This window comes from Somniosus microcephalus, chromosome 15 (assembly GCF_052327205.1).
Source record: "Somniosus microcephalus isolate GS21.2 chromosome 15, FLI_Smic_1.0, whole genome shotgun sequence".
Lineage (NCBI taxonomy): Eukaryota > Metazoa > Chordata > Chondrichthyes > Squaliformes > Somniosidae > Somniosus > Somniosus microcephalus.
The window spans coordinates 123,559,310-123,578,618 of NC_141001.1; the positions used below are offsets into that span (position 1 = coordinate 123,559,310).

Sequence of the window (19,309 nt, forward strand, 5' to 3'; positions counted from 1 at the left end):
TCGTGGAAGATTCGACATGGACACGAACGCCGTCACGCTGAAACTGGCACAGTTCTGGGAGCAACAACCAGACGCCTGGTTTATCCAGGCTGAAGCCCAGTTCGCCATTTGGAACATCATCGCGGATCAGACATGTTGTTATTACGTGGTCTCCGCCCTCAACAGCGCAACTGCATCACGGATCATCAGCCTCATCGGTAGTCCTCCTCCTGACAGCAAGTATGATGCAATTAAGGCACAGTTGCTTCAGGATTTCGGGCTATCAAAGTCGGAGCGTGCTCGCCGGCTCATCACGCTGCCTGGCCTCGGGGACTCAACCGTCCGAGCTGATGAGCCAAATGCTCACGCTCTTGGGTGCTGAACCGGAATGTTTCTTCTTCTGGGAGCTTTTCCTCTATCAACTGCCTGAACAGGTTCAGGCTGCCCTAGCCAGATCCGACATTACAGACTGCGCCAAGCTTGCGGCAGAAGCCGATAAGATTTTCACGGTTACCCAGCAGTGCTGCGCAGCCACGAGGCGCCCACCCCCCACAGACGCGGTCCCGGTTTCTCCTACAGCGGGCTGGTGCTCCTACCACATCCGTTTTGGCGCGAAAGCACGATGCTGCCGTTCCCCCTGCAGTTTTTCGCCCCCAAGAAAGCGCAGGCGGTGTCCCTGGCGACGGATGACCAAATCTAACGGGCATTCCGCGGTGGCGATGGCCGTCGGTTCTACGGGGAAACTCCTCTATCACCGATTCCCTCTCAGGCCGCCTTTTTCTTTGTGACACCGGGGCGCAGTGTAGCATTCTACCTGCGTTGAAGCTTGACATGCAGACTGGGAACCTCGGTTTTTCCCTCGTAGCAGCTAATGGCGCAGCTATTCGAACGTTCCGAAAGCGGCGAGTCGAAGTCTGTTTCGGCGGTCAGCGCTTCTTTTGGGAATTCGCCACGGCCACAGTCTCTCAGGCTATCCTAGGGGCGGATTTTCTGTGTGCCAACAGCCTACTAGTCGATGTCCGGCACTGCCGGCTGATCAACGCGGCCACCTTCCACTCGATCCCGTGCTTCCACGGTACCTCCGTGTCGCGTTCCATTGCCTGAGCTTTCCCTCCTCCTCCAGATGACTTCACGCGGCTCCTCGGGGAGTTTCCGGAGCTGACAAGGCCCACCTTCTCCTCTTCAGCGATGAAACATGGTGTTGAACACCACATCACCACTACTGGCTCCCCGGTTTATGCACGGGCTAGAAGGCTCGAACCCGGCAAGCTCGCAGCTGCGAAGGCGGAGTTCGACACGATGGAACGGCTCAGGATCATTCAGCGATCCAAGAGTCCGTGGTCCTCGCCTCTCCAAATTGTGCCGAAACCAGGCGGCGGCTGGCAGCCATGCGGTGACTACCGGCGCCTCAACGACGCCACCACTCCGGATCGGTACCCGATTCCGCATATCCAGGATTTCTCGGCCCACTTGGCAGGAAATTCTATCTTCTCTAAAGTCGACCTCGTCCGTAGCTATCACCAGGTTCCAGTGCACCCACAAGACGTCCCAAAAACCGCAGTCATCACCCCTTTTGGCCTCTGAGTTCCTGCGGATGCCGTTTGGCTTAAAGAACGCAGCACAGGCGTTCCAGCGTTTAACGGACTCCGTTCTTCGAGACCTGCGTTTCATTTTCATCTACCTTGACGACATACTCATCACCAGTACCAGCAAGGAGGAGCACATCTCCCATTTGCGTTCCCTCTTTACGCGCCTCAGCCAACACGGTTTAATAATCAACCCGGCCAAGTGCCAGTTCGGCCTGCAACAAATCGACTTCCTGGGACATCGCATAACATCGGATGGCGCCGTCCCTTTGGCGATGAAGGTTGAGGCAGTTACTTCTTTCCCGTGGCCGTCAACAGTCAAGGCCTTGCAGGAGTTCCTGCGGATGGTCAACTTCTACCACCGTTTCGTCCCCAAGGCGGCTCAGCTCATGCAACCTTTGTTCGGGGCCCTCAAGGGCAAGTCTGGTAAAGATCCAATCAGCTGGACAGCGTTTGAAGAACGCTTTGGTCAACGCAACCATGCTGGCGCACCCACTTCCAGGTGCTACTATCGCCCTTGCCACTGACGCGTCAGACTACGTCATCGGTGCAGTGCAAGAACAGTGGGTCAACGGTACGTGGCATCCGCTGGCGTTTTTCAGCCGTCAACTACGAAAGAATGAAAAAAAGTACAGCACCTTCGATAGGGAGCTACTGGCCCTTTTCCTCGCCATTCGCCATTTCCGGTTTTTATTGGAGGGGCGTCCCTTCACGGCTTTTGTCGACCACAAACCCCTTACGTTCGCCATGGCCAAGACCACCGAACCGTGGTCCGCTCGTCAACAACGTCACTTGACGTTCATTTCCGAATTTACCACGGACATTCAACATGTGTCTGGTAAGGACAACCTGGTGGCAGATTGCCTCTCCCGTGCGACGGTCCACGCGATGCACCTGGGAATCGACTACGCCCTCATGGCTGCAGATCAGGCCTCGGACTCGGAGGTCCAATCATATAGAACCGTTCCCTCTAGCTTCCAAGCGACCGACGTCATCTTCCAGGCCGCAGGTGCCACGCGCCTTTGCGACGTTTCCATGGGAGTTCCTCGTCCCATCGTGCCAGTCGCATGGCGCCGGAGGGTTTTTAATGCCATACACGGGTTGTCGCACCCGGGGATGAAGGCTTCACAACGGCTTATGTCGGCCAAGTTCGTCTGGAAAGGTATGCACATCGATGTCCGTGACTGGGCTAATAACTGCGTCGTAGGCCAGAAGGCCAAAGTCCAGCATCATGTCAAGGCTCCAGTGGCTGCGTTCACTGTTCTGGAGCGTCGTTTCGACCACGTGCATGTGGACCTCGTGGGGCCGCTTCCGCCTTCTCAGGGTTATACTCATCTCCTCACCATCATGGACCGCACCACTAGGTGGCCAGAGGCAATTCCTTTGGTTTCCACCACTTCGGCAGACGTCGCTAGAGCTTTCATCTCCTGTTGGGTTGCCCGTTTCGGGGTACCGGCGGACAGCTCTTCTGACCGAGGGCCACAATTTCCTCGGATCTTTGGAACGCTGTGGCTCAGGGGCTCGGTACCAAACTTCATCGCACCACCGCCTATCATCCACAGGCAAACGGACTTTGCGAGCGATTCCACAGGTCGCTTAAAGCCTCTCTTCGGGCCAGTCTTCAAGGCGCAGGATGGGTGGACAGACTCCCGTGGGTCCTGTTGGGTCTTCGTACGGCGCCCAAAGATAACCTGCAATCGTCTTCGGCTGAACTCGTCTATGGCCAGCCGCTCCGTGTACCAGGGAATTTCCTCCCTTCTCCCACAGAGTCATGGTCCGCCTCCCGGCAACTCGTTCGCCACCAAGATGCGGCCAGATGCTTCGCTCCGATACCTACGTCCAATCACAGTTTGCAGCACTCCTACGTGCCACCGGGACTGAAGAAAGCGGAGTATGTCTTCATCCGCCACGACGCTCACCAGGATCCGCTCAAGCCCCCTTACACTGGTCCTTTCCGCGTCATCGAACCAGGAGACAAATCCTTTCGGTCGACGTCGGAGGGAAGCCGGATCACATCTCGGTGGACCGTTTGAAGCCGGCTCACCTGGACCTGGAACACCCTGTCGTAGTCACTCAACCACCCAAACGTGGCCGACCGCCCGCTGCCGCCGCACCAGATCAACCAAAGCCGCCTGCCAACTCGACCGCGCTCGCCGCTCCTGCTCAGCCACAACCGACTACCAACTCAACCACCGGTCGTCAACTTCCTCTACCAGGGTATCTCAGTCGATCGGACAGGCTCATCAGGCCTCCTCCTCGCCTCACCTTTTCTGTTAAAGACAATTCTGGGGGGGCGCATGTGGCGGAGCCACCAAAGGACAGAGCGGTTGTACATAATTCCTTTAACAGCAATGTAGTTACTGTCTGTGCCTGTACCTTTAATTACACTGTTTGACTGTACAATGTCTAGTTACCTTTACAGCGTGGTTTCAACGTGATGTCATGCCGTTAGTCACGTGATGCCCCGATGGCGGGAAGAACGTGATGACGTCAGTCTCCTGACCAGAGGATCAGTCCTCGTGGAGCCCTCAGGGAGAGTCGACCTGTTATTGGTGTGTTCCAGCAGTTTCCAGTTTAAACTCATTTCATTTCATTAAAGTTCATTGTTTTAATTGCCTGACTCGAGCTCAGTCTTTTCGATCGGAACCTCCGTCCCTACAAGATCAGGAAATCTTTAGCAGGAGTGCTGATGGCTTTTGCTGTGGTGTACTTGGATCGGGAGACCATCTCACAGGCAATGTTCCCTCTAGGCTGCGCAGCAATCTGCAAGGCCCCGTGCAGGCCGCTCGCCAGCTTTTCCAGTGTAAATATCGCGCGTGCGCAGAAGTTTAAAGGAACCGCGCATTAAATGAAACGGGCCACGCCGAACAAAGCACCGCTTAAAGGGAACATTGCTCACAGCTCATTCCTAATGTTTTGGGGCAGGTTAGTTTTCTGCTAGGTAGGCAGCCCAGCTATCCCATTCAAATATCTGTTGTATCTTTTTTAAGGTATTTGCTTGATTGTCGACTTGACACCTCAGTTCAAGCAGGGAGATCAGTTAAATTTGTTTGAACCCTACGATGAGTGGCAGTTGTATGAATGTGTCTGAATAAACACTTTTTATTCCCTTGTGACCTGGGAATCAAGGGAAGTAATGAGCCATGTCTGTGAGGGTGGATGCAGTGAATCTTTGTTGTCCATTTGACTGGTAGCTCCGTGTCCAGGGTTGCATTGGTGTGTGTTTTTACTTGCCAACCTTTATCCAGCTCCCCAGTCACTTTTGAAACTTAGAAATTCTAACAGGACTATATGCAGGAAGGATGTTCCCGATGGCCGGGGAGTTCAGAACCAGGGGTCACAGTCTAAGGATAAGGGGTAAGCCATTTTGAACCGAGATGAGGAATTTTTTCACCCAGAAGGAGTTAGATATATTTCTTAAGGCTAAAGGGATCAAGGGATATGGGGAGAAGGCAGGGACCGGGTACTGAATTTGGATGATCAGCCATGATCTCATTGAATGGCGGAGCAGGCTCGAGGGGCCGAATGGCCTACTCCTGCTCCTATCTTCTATGTTTCTATGTTTGCAGCCGTCAGTGATGAGGGCAGGTCAGAGATTCCAAGGCTCGGCAACATTGAACTCTCTAATCAAGGATAGTCAGCACGGATTTGTTAAGGGAAGGACGTGTCTGACAAACTTGATTGAATTTTTTGAGGAGATAACAAGGAGGGTAGATGAGGGTAGTGCATTTGATGTAGTCTATATGGACTTTAGCAAGACTTCTGATGAGGTTCCACATGGCAGACTGGTCACAAAGTTAAAAGCCCATGGAACCCAGGGCAAAGTGTCAAGTTGGATTCAAAACTGGCTCGGAGACAGGAAGCAGAGGGTAATGGTTGATGGGTGTTTTTGTGACTGGAAGGCTGTTTCCAGTGGGGTTCCGCAGGGCTCAGTACTAGGTCCCTTGCTTTTTGTGGTATTAATGATCTTGACTTGAATATAGGGGTATGATTTAGAAGTTTGCAGATGATACTAAAATCGGCTGTGTGGTTGATACTGAAGAAGGAAGCTGTAGACTGCAGGAAGATATCAATAAATTGGTCAGGTGGGCAGAACAGTGGCAAATGGAATTCAATCTGGAGAAGTGTGAGGTAATGCATTTGGCGGGGGGCTAACAAGGAAAGGGAATACACATTAAATGGTAGGACACTGAGTAGTGTAGAGGAACAAAGGGACCTTGGAGTGCATATCCACAGATCCCTGAAGGTAGCAGGCCAGGTAGATAAGGTGGTTAAGAAGGCATATGGAATGCTTGCCTTTATTAGCCATGGCATAGAATACAAGAGCAGGGGGGTTATGCTTCAACTGTATAAAACACTAGTTAGGCCTCAGCTAGAGTACTGCGTGCAGTTCTGGTCACCGCATTACAGGAAAGATGTGATTGCACTAGAGAGGGTACAGAGAATCTTAGCTCTGAGGAAAGACTGGATAGGCTGGGTCTGTTTTCCTTGGAACAGAGGAGGCTGAGGGGAGACCTTATTGAGGTGTATAAAATTATGAGGGGCCTAGATAAAGTGGATAGAAAGGACCTATTTCCCTTAACAGAGGGGTCAAAAACCAGGGGGCACAGATTTAAAGTAATTGGGGGAAGGTTTAGAGGGGATTTGAGGGGAAATGTCTTCACCCAGAGGGTTGTGGGGGCCTGGAACTCACTGCCTGAAAGGGTGGTAGAGGCAGGAACCCGAACCACATTTAATAAATGTAAGAAGTCACACAACACCAGGTTATAGTCCAACAGCTTTATTTGAAATCACAAGCTTTCGGAGCGCTGCTCCTTCTTCAGGTGAAGAAGGAGCAGCGCTCCGAAAGCTTGTGATTTCAAATAAAGCTGTTGGACTATAACCTGGTGTTGTGTGACTTCTTACATTTGTCCACCCCAGTCCAACTCCGGCATCTCCACACCATGGCCACATTTAATAAGTACTTGGATGTGCACTTGGGATGCTGTAACCTGCAGGGCTACGGACCAAGAGCTGGGAAGTGGGATTAGGCCGGACAGCTCTTTGTTGGCCGGCGCGGACACGATGGGCCGAAATGGCCTCCTTCCGTGCTGTAACTTTCTATGATTCTAAATAAGACTTATTGGGAGTTGTGTTTCGAGGTTCAGTTCGTATTGTGTTAGAGCGGGAGAAGTGGTTTTCTTATTTTTTTGTATCCTGAAGAGGTAAGTAATTACTGTAGACTGTTGTTTATTCACCCTACTGTTGTTTAATGTTTGGTAATTCTGTCTTAATAGGTTACAACCCCCAGTCTGAGAGAACCTTTCCAAAGTTGAGGAAACCATGTGATACATCTAGTAAGCCAAACACAGTGGCATAGGATCTCTGTTTGATTCCTAGACTCACTACATCTAGATACTGGGCAAATAAATAGAACCTACCTCTTTGACCAAGCGTTTGGTCACCTGTCCTAATGTCTCCGTCTTTGGCTCGGTGTCAAATTTTGTCTGATTCTTCTTCTTAGGCAGTCCCTCGAAACCGAGGAGGACTTGCTTCCACATTAAAAATGAGTTCTCAGGTGACTGATGAGTCCAATGCGGGACCTACAGTCTCTGTCACAGGTGAGGCAGACGGTGGTTGAAGGGGCGGGTGGGTGGGGTGCTTGGGTTGATGTGCGCTCCTTGCGCTGCCCGCGCTTGGCTTCCGCTTGCTCCTGGCGAAGAGACTCGAGGTGTTCGGCGCCTTCCCAGATGCTTCTCCTCCACTTTGCGCGGTCTTGGGCCAGGGATTCCCAGGTGTCGGTGGGGATGTTTGCACTTTTTCAAGGAGGCTTTGAGGGTGTCCTTGAAGCGTTTCCTTTGCTCACCTGAGGCTCTCTTGCCGTGTCGGAGCTCTGAGTAGAGCGCTTGTATTGGGCATGTGGACAATGTGGCCCGTCCATCGGAGCTGATTGAGCATGGTCAGAGCTTCGATGCTGGGGATGTTGGCCTGAGCAAGAACACTGACGTTGGTGCGCCTATCCTGCCAATGGATTTGCAGGACCTTGCGGAGGCAGCATTGGTGGTACCTCTCCAGTGCTTTGAGGTGCCTGATGTACATGCTCCATGTCTCTGAGGCATACAGGAGGGCAGGTATCACTGTTGCTCTGTAGACCATGAGCTTGGTGCCGGGTTCGTCATCGATGTCTGCCCTTGTTGATGGTAGGCTCCTGAGGTATGGAAAGTGGTCCACATTGTTCAGGGCCTTGTCGTGGATTTTGATAATTGGGGGGCAGTACTGTGTGGCGGGGGCAGGTTGGTAGAGGACCTTTGTCTCACGGATGTTTAGTGTAAGGCCCATGCTCTCGTACGCTTCGGTGAAGGTGTTTGGTCATTTCTCTTATCTGGAAGGAGGAGAGCATGCCAGGGGATCTCGGAGATGCCGTAATTGTGACCATCTTCAAGACAGGTGACCAGTCCGATTACGGTAATTACAGAGGAATTTCCCTGCTGTCTGCCACAGGGGAAAGTCATCGCAAGAATCCTCCTCAATCGCCTTCTCCCAGTGGCTGAAGAGCTCCTCCCAGAGTCGCAATGCGGATTCTGCCCACAAAGGGGCACAATGGACATGATCTTCACCGCACGTCAATTACAAGAGAAATGCAGGGAACAGCACCAACTGCTGTACATGGCCTTCTTTGACCCCACAAAGGCCTTCGACACTGTCAACCGTGAGGGATTATGGCGTGTCCTCCTCAAATTTGGCTGCCCTGAAAAGTTTGTCACCATCCTTCGCCTGCTTCACGACAACATGCAAGCCGTGATCCTGACCAGCAGTTCTACCACAGACCCAATTCACGTATGAACCGGGGTCGAACAAGGCTGTGTCATCGCACCAACGCTCTTCTCGATCTTCCTTGCTGCAATGCTCCATCTCACCCTCAGTAAGCTCCCCACTGGAGTGGAGCTAATTTACAGAACAAACGGGAAACTGTTCAACCTCCATCGCCTCCAGTCCAGATCCAAGGTCGTCCCATCCTCTGTTGTCGAATTGCAGTATGCAGACGAAGCTTGCGTCTGCGCTCACTCAGAGGTCGAACTCCAAACCATCGTCAACACCCTTTGTCCGATTCCGCTCCTGTGAAGCGCCTTGGGACGTTTTACTGCATTAAAGGTGCTGTATAAATGCAAGTTGTTGTTGTCATTTGCTGGAGCCGAGGAGATTTAAGAAGTTGTTCAAATTTTGAAGGGTTTCGATGAGGAAATGGGGAATGTCTGTTCTCCTGGCTGGGAAGTCAGTGATGCGAGATCGTCTATTTCAAATGATCACTAAGAAAGTGAAGTTGGGAGAAATGTCTTTTCGCAGAGGGCTGTTGGAGCCTGGAAGACTAAGGGCTGGATTTTCATTGAGGAGGCGGGACTCACACGATTTTGACTTGAATGACCTTGTTGAGCCCGCCCAGCGGGCTCAGCAGGCCAATTAAGGACCACCTGGCAACAGGTGACATCACAGATTGATATTTCATCTGTCAAGACCTTTTGACAGATGAAATATCAGCATTTAACAACTGTTTGAAGTTGTCAAACACTGACAATCTGTACTCCAAGTTAATTCTTTCCTCTCGGGATGATTTAGAGATCTCTCCGGAACAGAAAGCTGAATGCTGCAATATTTGACAGATCGCGGCCATTCTGCTTTCTGTGCCGGTGAGATGAGGGACTCCCGAGACCTGAAGGAAGGAAGGCTGTAAAGGTTAGTAGAACTTCTTTAAACACTTTACACATACCAAACACACTTACCTCTGCACTCATCACTCACCTGAACACCGGACATCTCGACCCCTCCAAGCCCTTCATCCCGACGGTCCGCCTCGCTACCTTGGCATGGTTTGGAGCCGTCGGGAATCCCACACTTCAACATTAAAAATAGGGATTAGGCTAAAAACTGTCTGTTAACTACCTATTAACAGGCAGTTAATTGGCACTAATCCCCTTCCCGCCTCGGGGAGGCGGGTCCCAGTGCGGGTCGGGTACCCGCCTCCTTTGAAACTGGCATGGAGGCGGGTTGGGTGCGGGATGGGTTCGTGCCCCCCCCCCGATTTTGGGATTTTAACCCCCCACACACCTCCAACCCCGTCTCCACGGCCCAATGAAAATCCTGCCCTAAGAGTTAGCTATTTAGCAATTGTGGTGACCACAGAGCTGGGTGGGAGCCGACTGTCAACAAGGGCAGACGTCGACGACGAAGTCCAACACCGCCTTCAGTGTGCCAGTGCAGCCCTCGGTCGCCTGAGGAAGAGTGTGTTTGAAGGCCAGGACCTCAAACCCGGCACTAAGCTCATGGTCTACAGCGCAGCAGTGATACCCGCCCTGCTGTATACCTCAGAGACATGGACCATGTACAGCAGGCACCTCAAAGCACTGGAGAGGCGCCACCAACGCTGCCTCCGCAAGACCCTGCAAATCCATTGGTAGGATAGGCGCACCAACATCCGTGTTATTGCTCTGGCCAACATCCCCAGCATTGAGCGTGGTCAGAGCTTAGATCAGCTCCGATGGACGGGTCACATTGTCCGCATGCCCGATACGAGACTCCCAAAACAAGCGCTCTACTCGGAGTTCCGGCACGGCATGGGAGCCCCAGGTGGGCAGAGGAAACGCTTCAAGGACACCCTCAAAGCCTCCTTAAAAAAAGTGCAACACCCCCACCGACACCTGGGAATCCCTGGCCCAAGGCCGCACAAAGTGGAGGAGAAGCATCTGGGAAGGCACCGAACACCTCGAGTCTCTTCGCCGGGAGCAAGCGGAAGCCAAGCGCAAGGAGCGCACGTCAACCCAAGCACCCCACCCACCCGCCCCTTCAACCACCGTCTGCCCCACCTGTGACAGAGACTGTAGGTCCCGCATTGGACTCATCAGTCACCTGAGAACTCATTTATAATGTGGAAGCAAGTCATCCTCGGTTCCGAGGGACTGCCTAAGAAGGAGGAGGAGGCGGAGGAGGGCTGGTCCAATAGGTAAATGAATGCTTTCCATTGCCAGCGTACAACAACAACATCCTGCATTTGTATAGCACAGTGATGTCCAGTACGTTAGCCACGTGCTACTAACTGCATTGCTGATTAATAAATGAAAAATGAGTGGGATGTGGCTGGGCGTGTGTTCTCAATCCTCATGTTTGCACGGCGTGTGCTTTAACCTTTTTGTGCGTTTGTTGGTGAAACAGTAAGATGAAAAGCAGAGTGTGCAAGTGTTTGTTTGATCGTTGAGTGCTTTACTTCCTTAGTTAGTGAATGATAGCTGTTTGTTAAGTAAATATGCACATGTGAAGTATATTTACCTGTATTGTGGGTGTATGTAAGGCGATTTCCACTTAAATTAGTGCATGTAGCCACACATAGATACATAGAAGATAGGAGCAGGAGTAGGCCATTCGGCCCTTCGAGCCTGCTCCGCCATTCAATGAGATCATGGCTGATCATCCAAATTCAGTACCCTGTCCCTGCATTCTCCCCATATCCCTTGATCCCTTTAGCCTTAAGAAATATATCCAACTCTTTCTTGAATATACTTAATGAACTGGCCTCCGCCGCCCTCTGTGGCAGAGAATTCCACAGGTTCACCACTCTCTGGGTGAAGAAATTCCTCCTCATTTCAGTCCTAAATGGCTTACCCCTTATCCTTAGACTATGACCCCTGGCTCTGGACTCCCCGGCCATCAGAAACATCCTTCCTGCATCTAGTCTGTCCAGGCCTGACAGAATTTTATAGGTTTCGATGAGATCCCCTCTCAATCTTCTAAACTCCAGTGAGTATAAGCCCAATCGACCCAATCTCTCCTCATACGTCATTCCTGCCATCCCAGGTATCAGCCTGGTGAACCTTTGCTGCACTCCTTCCATGGCAAGAACGTCCTTCCTCAGGTAAGGTGACCAAAACTGCACACAATACTCCAGGTGTGGTCTCACCAAGGCCCTGTACAACTGCAGCAAGACATCCTTGTTCTTGTACTCGAACCCTCTTGCTACGAAGGCCAACATACCATTTGCCTTCTTAACCGCCTGCTGCACCTGCATGCTTACCTTCAATGACTGGTGCACAAGAACACCCAGGTCTCTCTGCACTTCCCCTTCTCCCAATCTATTACCATTCAAATAATCTGCCTTCCTGTTTTTGCCACCAAAGTGGATAACCTCACATTTATCCACATTATAGTGCATTTGCCATGTTTCTGCCCAATCACCCAACCTGTCCAAATCGTGCTGGAGTTTCACGACATCCTCCTCACAGCTTACCCTCCCACCCAGCTTTGTGTCGTCTGCAAATTTGGAGATATTCCATCCAATTCCCTCGTCCAGATCACCTGTTGGCTAGTCAGCTATTTCTATTGGACAGCACTGGTGTAGCACCTTTAATGTACAAAATGTTCCAAGGCACTTTAGAGAGGAGGAACAGAATACTGAGTCGGGGGACGATGAGGCTGGGGAGAAAGGTGGGCTATGGGAAGGTGTCTTAAAGGAGAGAGAAAGGTCGAGAGGTCTGGGGAAGGAATTCAGTTTATGTACAGGCCGCCTGGAATGTGCTCTTGCTCGCAAGAATAGTGTGTGTTTGTGTGTGTGTGTGGCGTGCGTGTGTCTAATGTACAGAGTACATTATTTTTCTTGTGCAGCTGATGATTTTTGCTGCTTAGTGATTTGTGTCTCTTTGTTTGGGACATTCTGAGGATGTGATGAGGCGGAATACTAGTGCAAGGTCTTTGTTGTTTCAAGCTGTATAGAATGCAAAACTGTGCTCCTGTTCCTTGGCCAGAACAGGAGATACAATGCAGCTGAGGTAGATTCAATTATTTTCTGATTTCACATATTGATGTACAGACTCCAGACAGTCTATAGGAATAACCGTCTGCCACAGAATTGCAAATGGGATCTGGAATGACATCAGTTTCCTATTTTAAAAAAGCATGTGAATAAGTGGTATTGGTTTTGTTGTGTTGGTCAGTGATGATACCAACAGTACAGTGGAGGCTTGTTCTACAATTCTGGGGCGGAAAGCCTCCCTTATTAACACAAGCACTCCAGGACAACAGGAAAAAAAAGTACTTGTATTTAAAACAAAAAGTAGAAACGTTCAGGAAGCTCGTAAAGCTGGTCGCGCTCTCTTTCACAATAAAGGTTGTGAACCAGACCGACCGCTGTTGAAACCCTCTAAAGTGAGTTGGGTTAAGAGAAGAGTTGTGATGTTTTCGAAACACGCCTTCCAGGTGAAACAGTGATTTGCTTGTATTTTTTTCAGTTTTTATACTGTATTCGCTGCTCACGATGCGGTCTCCTCTACATTGGGGAGACCAAATGCAGATTGGGTGACTGCTTTGCGGAACACCTCCATTCCGTCTGCAAGCGTGACCCCGAGCTTCCGGTCGCCTGTCATTTTAATTCTCTACTCCACTCCCACTCTGACCTCTCTGTCCTCGGCCTCCTACACTGTTCCAATAAACCTGTATTGAACCTTGGTTAGACCGAGTACTGCGGGCAGGTCTGGTTGCCATATTATGAAAAGGATATAGAGGCTCGAGTGGACCATGAACTGGTTGGGCCGAATGGCCTGTTTCTGTGCTGTATATCCTATGTAATCCAATGTAAGCTCAACGTAAGCCCGAGGAACAGCATCTCCTCTTTCGATTAGGCATTTTCAGCCTTCTGGACTGAACATCGAGTTCAACAAAATTAGATTATAACCTCAGCCCCCATTTTTTTGGATGGCAGCTGTCGATCATTCTGCCATTCCCATTTACACCTCCTCTAGACCCATCTTTTATTTCTTTACTTGTCTCATTACCATCTCCTTTTGCCTCACACCATCATCCCTTTTGTCATTTAATCTCTCCTGTCTTCCACCCTATCACAGACCTTCCCTTTTGTTCTTTCCTCTCCTCCGTCCTTTCTCTGCCCCAACACTTGCTTAAAACCTGTTACATCTCCAACTTTTTCCAGTTCTGACACAGGGTCATCGACCTGAAACGTTAACTCTGTTTCTCTCTCCATAGATGCTGCCTGACCTGAATATTTCCAGCATTTTCTGTTTATATTTCAGATTTCCAGCATCCGCAGTATTTTGCTTTTGTGTTGTGATGTTTTCTAATTAGCGTGTAAGTGCAGGCTGCACTGCCGAACTTCAAATTTTTATCATCTGATGTAGCATTACATGTTGGGGTTTAGAATATGTAAGAAAGGACATGTATGTGGGAATATTAAAGAATCCAGGAACAGGGTAGAGACATCAATGCGAGTAGACAGCTCGGGGAGAGCTAGCATTGGCACAGGTACCACAGGCTGAGGGGCCCCCTCCTGTATTGTAATTTCAGTGATTCGAGCGAGAAAAGGACAATGCTATTCTGGTTTATGTTGGAGAGCGCCTCTGTACTTGCTTAAAACCTGTTACACTCTCTAACCTTCTCCAGTTATCTGGGGAGGTAGCTGGGAACAATTTTTGAACCACAAAGTATGAGGGAATTGCATTATCCACAGTGGCTAGAGTCATTAACCAAGAGTGCTTCATTAATCTTGTCTTTTTAACTGTGTGTTAATTTAGCGCGCTCATAATAGTTTGCATTGTGGCATTTTACATTTTCTTGCCTTCCTCCCCCTTTCTCTGCTAGCTTATACACCATTCATGGGTTTGGCAGATAATGTTCTTCAAAGCCTCTGCCAGCGCGAGACCAGCTGGGGTGATTTGCCTGACAATGCTTTGCTTTTAACACCCACTCTACACTTTTCAGTAACAGTGGGACCAAGACGCAAATTCACCTTTGAGGTGCAAAGCTGCATCCTGCATTTCCGCAGCAGTGTTGAAGGTGCTTATCGTTCCATTAAAAAAATTGTGGAATATCTTGTGGAAGTTATGAGAAAACCCTAATTCTTTAATTCTAATTGAATTAATTGTGGTAATTTTGAAATGTATTGTTTTTTTTTAAATGCTCACTGGTAGACAGTGTTGTTCCCCAAGGGTCAGTGCTGAGGCCACTGCTTTTTTTGATATATATAAATGACCTGGATATTAGAAGACCAAGTAGAATTTCTAAATTTTGCCAATGACCTCAAGCTTGGGAATGTGGCAAACAGTGAGGATGATACCAATTGACTGCAACAGGACATAGAAAGGCTAGCAGAATGGGCAGACAAGTGGCAGATGGAATTTAATACAGAGAAGTGTGAGGTGATGCATTTTGGGAGAAGGAACAGGGAGAGGCAATATACACTTAATGGCACAGTTTTAAAGAGTGTGCAGGGACAGGGGGACCTGGGAGTTAATGTGCATAGGTCCCTGAAGGTGGCGGGACATATTGAGAGAGTGGTTAGCAAAGCATATGGGATCTTGGGCTTTATAAATAGAGGTATTGAGTACAAAAGTAGAGAAGTTATGCTGAACCTTTATAAAGCGCTGGTTAGGCCACAACTGGAGTATTGTGTCCAGTTCTGGTCACCACACTTTAGGAAGGGTGTGAAGGTCCTTGAGAGGGTGCAGAGGAGATTTACCAGAATGGTTCCGGGGATGGGGGATCTTAGCTACAAGGACAGGTTGGAGAAGTTGGATTTGGTTTCATTGGAGCAAAGGAGGTTGAGGGGCGATTTGATAGAGGTGTACAAGATTATGACGGGTTTGGATAGGCTAGACGGGGAAAGGTTGTTCCCACTAGTTGATGGTACAAGGACTGAGGGACACAGATTTAAGGTTTTGGGCAAGAGATACAGGGGGGATGTGAGGAAAAACCTTTTCACGCAGCGAGTGGTGAGGACCTGGAACTCGCTGCCGACGGAAGTGGTGGAAGCGGAGACACTCGATGTTTTCAAGGGGCGACTGGATAGGCACTTGAGGGAAATAAACTTGCAGGGCTACGGGGATAGAGCGGGGGAATGGGACTGACTGGATCGCTCTACAGAGAGCCGGCACGGACTTGATGGGCCGAATGGCCTCCTTCTGTGTCGTTATGACTCTAGTCTCCACAACATTTATATAACTCCTTTTAAATTAGAAACAACAGTGTGTTTCATATTTAACTTTTCACATGACTGTGCTGTTAGTTGTGCCCTGTGTGTCGATGCCGCTGTACCTACTAGTTTTAAATGGGACTTGCCACTTTCACTAAGTATTTATTGAAGTACTTATCTGATGGACCCAAAGGTCTACTTTGTGACCTGAAACAAACTCTGCAAAAGATTTACTCGAGGCACTTTTTGGAAAAGGTTGCTCAAGTGGAGTCCTGCAACCTTCCCTGCTTTTCACCTTTCTTTCTGACATAAGAGCATAAGAAATGGGAGCAGGAGTCGGCCATTCGGCCCCCCGAGCCTGCTCCGCCATTCAATAAGATCAGGGCTGATCTTCGACCTCAACTCCACTTTCCCGCCTGATCGCCATATCCCTTGATTCCCCTAGAGTCCAAAAATCTCTCGATCTCGGCCTTGAATATACTCAACGACTGAGCATCCACAGCCCTCTGGGGCAGAGAATTCCGAAGATTCACCACCCTCTGAGTGAAGAATGCTCCAAATCCTGGCCCAGTGGAGGCTGTTTTTTTAATGTAGACCCATCCAGAATAAATATACAGTTCCTTAGTGTTGTACACAGAAAGTCAAGACCAAGTGAAACGGGGTTAGAGGGCAGGGGACGTAGGTGCGATTCAGTCCCCATTTTAAAGTCATATATTCTGTCCTTGTTTTTATACAAAACTTATATTATTCATAGTTAGATGGAAAAACTTAACGGCAGTTTGGGAAGCAGAGGCAGAGTTACATAAGAACATAAGAAATAGGAGCAGGAGTCGGCCATTTGGCCCTTCGAGCCAGTGATTCACGGCTGATCTGCCCCATCTCCACTTTCCTGCACTATCCCCATATCCCTTGATTCCCTTTAATATTCAAAAATCTATCGATCTCTGTCTTGAATATACTCAACGACTGAGCCTCCACAGCCCTCTGGGGTAGAGAATTCCAAAGATTCACCACCCTCTGAGTGAAGACATTTCTCCTCATCTCAGTCCTAAATGGCCGACCCCTTATCCTGAGACTGTGACCCCTGGTTCTAGACTCCCCCACCAGGGGAAACATCCTCCCTGCATCTACCCTGTCAAGCCCTGTAAGAATTTTGTATGTTTCAATGAAATCACCTCTCATTCTTCTAAACTCTAGGGAATATAGGCCTAGTCTACTCAATCTCTCCTCACAGGACAATCCCCCCATCCCAGGAACCAGTCTGGTGAACCTTCGTTGCACTCCCTCTATGGCAAGTATATCCTTCCTTAGGTGTTGGCTGCAACAAAGGGGGAGCTGGGAGATGTGGCAGCGAGGTGCTGCAGCACTACCTCTGGTAGAGGGGTGCAATTAGAATGTTTACATAGGCAGTTTCATTGGGCCAGCATTTGCTGTCAAAATAACGGCAAAACTAATTGCACTCACCGTTATTTATGGGTAAATGGTGCAGCAAATTCAGGCGCGGGGCAGATGTGCGGTTAAATGCCTATATCTAAAAGTTGCTGTCCGAGTCACTCCGCTGTTAGCTTCGCAGAATGGCATCTCGCTCTTAGCCTCCCCATTTTTTTTTAGGAACTTGCTGTATTTGCCCATTAACTCGCCACGGAAAGGTAAGTCTTGTCATCACAAGTGTAAGTACCCTTCTAATGATGTGTTAACTGTTAATGACTGCCGATCAACCTCTCTGGCACCGAAAATTCACCAATACAAGTGTGGTGTCTCATTCAGGTTTTGAATTTTTCAGGGAGATTTTAAAAATGTCAAATTTAAAAAAAAAATTCTTACTTTTCCATTCTGTCTCTCTTTCTCTCTCACTTAATCCAATCTTCCCTTTATTTCTTTCTGTACCTGATTTGACATTGAATTAACCCCTTTTAATTCGCTCTCCTCAATTCTGCCGCTGTTTATTTCCCATTCCTTAAATCTCACTGGTTAAGGAGATTCACAGTTGCTTGCTCTGCTCACACAGGTCCCACGTGCCCTGCCCGCACAGGTCCCACGTGCCCTGCCCGCACAGGTCCCACGTGCCCTGCCCGCACAGGTCCCACGTGCCCTGCCCGCACAGGTCCCACGTGCCCTGCCCGCACAGGTCCCACGTGCCCTGCCCGCACAGGTCCCACGTGCCCTGCCCGCACAGGTCCCACGTGCCCTGCCCGCACAGGTCCCACGTGCCCTGCCCGCACAGGTCCCACGTGCCCTGCCCGCACAGGTCCCACGTGCCCTGTTTCCCTTGCTGCGACGTTATCCGCTCGCGTTTCCAACAACATTGTGGACACTTTGAGCTGAATGGTGCAGGGGCAAGTCTTCACCGACGGTAAATGCCGTTAGATACCCTGCTACAGCAATGGGATAGTTGTCTCTTTGTAATTAGTGTATCTCCACTCTTGGCCTTTGCTTGTTGTTACATATTATTTCCCCTCCACCCCATTTCTTTTGGGGGGAGTGGTGTCCTGTTGACACATGATCTGGTCATTATCACATTGCTGTTTGTGGGAGCTTGTTGTACACACAATCGCTGCCGCGTTTCCTGCATTACAACACATCTAAAGTACTTCATTGGTTGTAAAGCGCTTTGGGACATCCTGAGATTGTGAAAGGCGCTATAGAAATGCAAGTTCTTTCTATGGACAGTAAAGAGGTCCTCCTACAGCCCTGCACCAGTTGGGATAAAGGTTCTCCACCTTGGGCATTAACCGGTGTTATTTTGGATTCTAGCGGAGCTGTTTTATATTTACAAACCATTCAAAAAAAATCCTATCTGGTAACGAATTTGCCAAGTGTTGTACTGTACATTGCTGTGCACCACTGCTACACAGGAGGGCATTTTACTGAAGTAGAAACAGGTTTTTATTAGTTGAAATTAAAGCAGTTCCCAATAAAACCGCACAACAAGGTCATTCAGAAAGGTTTAAAAAAAAAAGGCACCTTTTCTTTTGAATGTTGGTGATGCAAAGTTTCTTCTTTCGATTTACAGACCCTGTCCTGTGAAGTTTGCCATACCTTTATCACCGAAGAGACAAATTTGGAGACTCTCAGACCTATGGTTACTATTTACTGTCCTCCTGTGGTGCTACCAAAGGTAAGTGTGTTTGTTCGTTGTCCTTGTCAGTTTGAAGCAATGTTGGTGCCTTGAAAGGAAAAGAACAACTCTCATTTATATAGTTTTTTATTATCACATTGTCCAACAGCCCCAAAATCTACAGACAATGCTGGAAATACTCAGCAGGTCAGGCAGCATCTGTGGAGAGAGAACTGATGAAAGGTCATCGACCTGAAACGTTAATTCTGTTTCTCTCTCCACAGTTGCTGTCTGACCTGCTGAGTATTTCCAGCATTTTCTGTGTTTATTTCAGATTTCCAGCATCCGCAGTATTTTTCTTTTGGCCCAGAAATCTAACAGGGTCACTGAAGGCCTTCGGGGCAGGGAACCTGCCACCCGTACCTGGCCTTGCTTATGCGATTGATTCTTAATGCCTTCAGCGCAGCTAGGGATGGGCAATGAATGCTGCCTTGCAAGCATCACACATATTCCAATCACACATATCGACTGGTCCCATAAAAACCTGGTGCTGCTTCCTGATCTGCCTAAAGTACAGTCTGTCTTCTCTTTGCCTTTTGGCATTAGAAATGGCGCTAATACTTTGGTACTTGTTGCTGAAAGCTGTTAGTGTTTTACACTTAGTGATGGAGGCCGTGGTCAGCTACCTCACCGTTTTCGCGAGGTGGTTTATCAGAAGAGGAGCAACAACTACAATCTTCCTTG

The 19,309-nt window shown here is 49.3% G+C and overlaps 1 protein-coding gene across 5 annotated transcripts in view; it reads left to right on the forward strand.

Annotated features, from left to right (window-relative positions):
• Positions 1–19,309, forward strand: part of lrrc56 (leucine rich repeat containing 56) — a 235,646-nt gene that overhangs the window by 9,175 nt on the left and 207,162 nt on the right. For 2 of the 5 annotated variants that reach the window (XM_086008398.1, XM_086008400.1), the window contains exons 2-3: positions 14,178–14,372; positions 18,521–18,625. The gene's annotated coding sequence lies outside the window, so the exon portion shown is untranslated. The remainder of the gene's footprint in view (positions 1–14,177; positions 14,373–18,520; positions 18,626–19,309) is intronic. The other 3 variants (XM_086008403.1, XM_086008401.1, XM_086008399.1) reach the window with 2 other exon arrangements.